Source organism: Prosopis cineraria, unplaced genomic scaffold, assembly GCF_029017545.1.
Source record: "Prosopis cineraria cultivar Desert tree isolate PC_DT_omini unplaced genomic scaffold, ASM2901754v1 PC1835, whole genome shotgun sequence".
NCBI lineage: Eukaryota > Viridiplantae > Streptophyta > Magnoliopsida > Fabales > Fabaceae > Prosopis > Prosopis cineraria.
The window spans coordinates 22,026-27,309 of NW_026557160.1; the positions used below are offsets into that span (position 1 = coordinate 22,026).

The 5,284-nt window shown below is 35.7% G+C and overlaps 1 pseudogene; it reads right to left on the bottom strand.

Moving 5' to 3' along the window:
- Nucleotides 1-1,543: 1,543 nt before the first annotated feature.
- On the bottom strand, nucleotides 1,544-4,957 carry LOC129300982 (G-type lectin S-receptor-like serine/threonine-protein kinase B120; annotated as a pseudogene).
- Between the last annotated feature and the right edge of the window lie 327 nt (nucleotides 4,958-5,284).

Here is a 5,284-nt window from a genome sequence, read left to right on the forward strand (position 1 = left end):
TAGGATTTAGACAAAATATGAGATAAACCAAAAGGACTATCAGTAGGAAAGCAATCCTTATTCCCATTTTACGCGCCCTTTTAATATCAAACAAACAGGTTGTTAACGTGGTTTTTAATTTTCTTTTAGGCATTTTTTTTGGGGTCAAATTTTTCTTATGCACCTAATGTATTTTGAGAAAATATTTAGTAAATAATGGAACTAAATTTAATCAATTCATGATGACTCATGAGTGGTGAGGACTCTTGTCTTTTAAGCAAATGATTAGGAGTTTTCCTTGCAATTTTGTGCAAAAGTAATTTTGGTTGGGGGAAAATATAACAATTTTTAATTCGTTTAGTTTCCAAAGATTCATTAGTTTTTTACCATTGTTGTGAGTTTTATTTATTTAGTTTAATCAAATTGTTAGCCACGAATTAATCAATTTTTGATTCATATAAAAAGATTTTAATTTTTTATTATCAATTTTTTTACTTATTTTTTTGCCAGTCGAATTTTAGCTTTGATGGTATCAAAATTACGACCAATTCACCATTTTTTGGTATTATGCCATCCAAGATAGTTTGAATTTCTAAATTATACTTCTACCCATTACTTGGAGAAGTTCCCTCAATTTGTCTCAATTCTAATTTCTAATCATTATATTAATCTAGCTGTTTAGATTAATCATTTTTTATACCTTCATAGTCCAAACAAAATGAAAAAGAAATAAATATCGCATGCCTCGTTTATGAAGAGAAGACAACAAAATTTAAGAATCAATAGCTAATTTATGAAGAGTGCATTCATTATAATTATAATTGAGATGAGGGAATGAGAATTTCAAATTAAGAGGATCCAAATTTGACATGACACTTGTAGGAGCATGAGTTTCATAGTTCTATTGCTGCGGATGTGAAAATTTTTATTCACAAGTACTCCATATGTCTCAAATTATAAGATATTTGGAATAAGATGTGCATGCTAATAAAATTCAATATAACACTTTACAAACTTATTTTTTTAAAACAAGAATATAAACTTTTAAAAATATTTTAATTTAATATAACTTGAAATATAAATTCTTAATCATTGCACTACAATCATGTCAATTCGTTTCCACTTGATGAGGGTAATATTAAAAAAATATTATTAATAAATCCTTATTTTTGTTAAATGGTCTCATATTTTGGGACCATTAAATATCTTTAAATTGCCTTATAATTTGGCATGAAGGAAATAGTTTGTAAGTATTTTCATAAGTATTCTTAAACTCCAAAGTTCTTCCTTGATTTTTTACACACGCGCTATGTATAGCATAACGTATAAAAAAATGAAACCAGCACTTCATTTTCATAAAATTCTTAAATAGTGTCAAAAATGGATAAATATATACAAAAGACTCAAAAGCACAGTCTGAAAGAAACTATATGTCTATGTACCTTGCATTTGTTTGCAGAGAAAAAGTGGAAAAGCAAACAAAACTGATACAAAAGACTTGGGAAGTGAAAAACCATGCAGTTAATTAATTAGGTCTATCTTCCAACCACCATTGTACCGTAAGTTCATTCAGGAAACATCAAGACCTTCCACGTAAAAATCTCTGTCTTCTGATCTTCTTCTCATAGACGTAAGCAAAGGTTGTCTTGGCAAAGGAAGATTGGTTGTTTCACTCTCAAGCATCAACACCACAGAAGACATGGTTGGTCTATGAGCTGCTGAATCCTGCACACACAACATCCCTATGTGTATGCATCTCAAAACCTTGTTCTTTGTACATGAATCTTGAATCGAAGGATTGACAACTCCATCGCTCTTTGTTCGTTCCAGAGATGCCATGCCTGCGTACATCCCATCACAAAGCATGTACTTCAGACTTGCACTTGAAAGAAACATGCCAGCAACTTCAAAAGTTTGTAAATAGTTTTGAACAAGAATTACTCACATATCCTATGAGACTTGAGTCATCTGAATGACGAAAGCTAGTGTTCTTGCGACCGCTTATAATCTCAAGTAATAACACGCCAAAACTATAGACATCAGATTTAACTGAGAATAGACCTTCCATTGCATATTCAGGGACATATAGCCACTGCAAGTGCATGGTTTTATATGAGGTTAGCCTAGTTCTATTCTAAGTGAGAAATTATAAGAGAAGGTATGGTTTGAAGAGAAAATTAAAGCGTGCTTACTATGTGCCAACCACTCTAGTGGTATTTGCCTCACTTTGACCTCCTCCAAATATCCTTGCTAGCCCGAAGTCTGAAATTTTTGGGATCATATCTTCGTCCAAAAGAATGTTGCTTGCTTTTAAATCTCGGTGAATGATTCGAAGCCTTGAATCTCGATGCAAATAAAGCAGCCCTCTTGCAATCCCTTCAATGATTTCAAAGCGTTTTTTCCAGTCTAGTTGTAGTTGTTTGACAGGATCTACACCAGAAAGTACAAAATAACTTAAAGAACAATCCATATATCATGAAATGGTCCAATAATTCTAAAAATGCAGAAAAAATATAAAGACTGGGCAAAGTAGAGAGAAACAAACCAAATAAAAAGCAATCCAAGCTTTTGTTTGGCATATATTCATATACCAACAACTTCTCATCTCCTTGAATGGAGCATCCTAATAGTCTAACAAGGTTTCTGTGTTGTAGTTTGGCAATTAGCATCATCTCATTCTTGAACTCCTCTAGACCTTGCCCAGATTTTCTTGAAAGCCTCTTGACAGCAATTTGCTCCTCCCCACGAAGCTTTCCCTATTAAAATGAATGAAGAAAACTTGATCAGATTTTATTTAACCTTATGTTCTGAAAAGGAAGCTCAACAGAAAGCCTTTTTACCTTGTAGACTGGCCAAAACCTCCTTGCCCAAGCTTGTTTTCCTCTGAGAAATTGTCTGTGGCTATTGCAATACAATCAATCAAATTGGAACAATGGCAATTCTGGTCCACTTAGTTCATGACCTTCCAAACTCAGTTCAGCTGATCCTGAAAATTCTGCTGAAACTTGTCTACTCCTGCTTCTTGTAGTATCAAAAAACCGGAATATCACTCATCTTACAGCATGAAGCTGCAGCAACAGCTGGCAGAAACAGAAAGAAAGAAGGAGAAACATACATGAGTAGAATAGCAAGAGAAGCATATATATATATATATAAATTATTCCATCAAGGAGGAAAAAATAATCTGGGAAATGAATGTTTTACCTTTTCTTCCCTTGAACCTCCACACCAGCCAGAGAGAGATTCCAAGGCAGATTAACCCCAATACAATAACAAATACTACCACAATCTTGATCTTTTTCTTCCCATCACCTGTATTTGCAGATAAACAATTCAGATACAACATTCACAACCTGGCTATCAAAGAAACTAGCAAGTTGTTATCTGAGATTCTTACATTAAAAAGTGGTATCCTCTTTTTTCATCTTTTTTTTTTGACAATAAAATTAACAGAAGAGAAATCATTGGATCTATTGACTGTTGAGATGGTGAAATTTCTTCAAGATCAATCAATTCAATCATGAGAACAAATCTTAAAATATTTTTACCACACTAAGACAAATTTAAACTTACATTATCTGCAACAGAAATGCCTGAGCTATTCTCCTAGATTGAAAACTTTGAAGAAGATTGACTGATATAGTTACTTTTTCCAAACAAAACTTGATTGATCATAAGGAGAAAGACCTATCCCATCAAGAAAAAAGTTCTGAATCACACTATAGGATTATTTTACCTTACCTAAATCAGAATGAGCAAGGCGAATATAGAGTGTATTTCCTCCTCCATTTTCGAAGTGCTTAATATCAAGTAGCTCTCCATGCCAAATCAGGCATCCAATTCCATTAACATAAGCATATGCAGTACAATTCGTATCCTGCAAGCAATAACTCTCACAATCTCCCTTGTTCTGAGGATTGACCAAGCTCGCAGAATCCGGCAACTTCCTGCATTGCAGCTGCAAGAAACCATCTTCTTCGACATCCACTTCTGTTGCATTATTGCTGTTATTGTTTCTCTCAGCCATCAATGGTGTCATCCTCTTACACCCACCAGACCAATTACTTCTAGTCCACTGATCCACTTCCTTCGGCTCGAACCCTCTTATGCAAACACATGTCATTGGAGAAAGCAAGCTGCATTCTGCAAAACTCCCACACTTGTCATAAATCTCACATTTGTTATGGCTCTTCCTGTGTTCTGATCCAATTTTTCTCACCCTCGTTCCACTTAAACTGTCTCTCAAGCCCATCCCAACCTATCTGAAACCTCACCTTGTCAGCGATGTTCAGTGGGGTATAAGTTAAATGCCTTCCTCCATTTGCATCAGTGTTGAGTTTGAATCCATAGAGATAATTTCCTGTCATGTTGGAAACTCCTGTGAATATTCTTCCGTCCCAATACCACTTCTCCACCTCCTTTTATCTCCTTCCCAAATCACTATCTGGGTCGATGCTCGTGGGTCAATTCCCATTGAGAAATTTCCTCGAGCAGGATCTGTGCTTGATTTCCATGACACAAAAGATCGAATCTCACCCTTTGAAGGATTCACTGGTATAGTCATATTAGGAAGAAACGTGTCAGTTGGATGATCAAAGCTTTTTCCATATTTCTTTTGCATCATCCGTGGAGGAAAGAACAAGGTTTCCATCATCTCGAAGAACAGCTTCTGTGTGATTATTGGGGTTCGATACATTGCTCGACGACCACACTTGATTCTTATCCCCATCGAAGATGACTAAATTGCCATCATTTCCAATTTTGATAACCCTACTCTGCCATTGATGGGCTTGTCCCTGTTCGCAACCCATACGATTTCTGGTTGGGGAATTCTGTAGTAACAAATTCCAACGTATCTCAAGGAGCTGTTGTTACCTTTACTGAAGAATCCAAGTTCGAAATTGAGTCCATCTGAGAGTAAAGTGTCAGGGTCTGGTCCGGCTCTAATCAAGTTGCCTGGTGTGATGGAACTCGCTGCCTGTGAGGACAAAGGAGGGAAACGAGAAATGAAGAACAGTGGGAAAAGAAGAACTATAGTTGTGTGTGTAAAAATCATGTCTCTGGTTGTTGTTCTGAAATGGGTGCGACGAAAAACAGAGTGATAATCACGAAGAAGAAGTAGAAGTGGAAGAAGAAGAAGTTTCAATTAAGTGAGGCGCTGAAAACGAAAGAGAGAGAAGACAATGCTCCAGTGATTCTTCTCCATGGCACAGACACGCTTTTAGGTGCGAATTTGGGAGAAAATAAAGACGTGATTCAGTTGGTCAATGACGCCGAATGAGATCGAGGGGCAAGTTGAAATTCA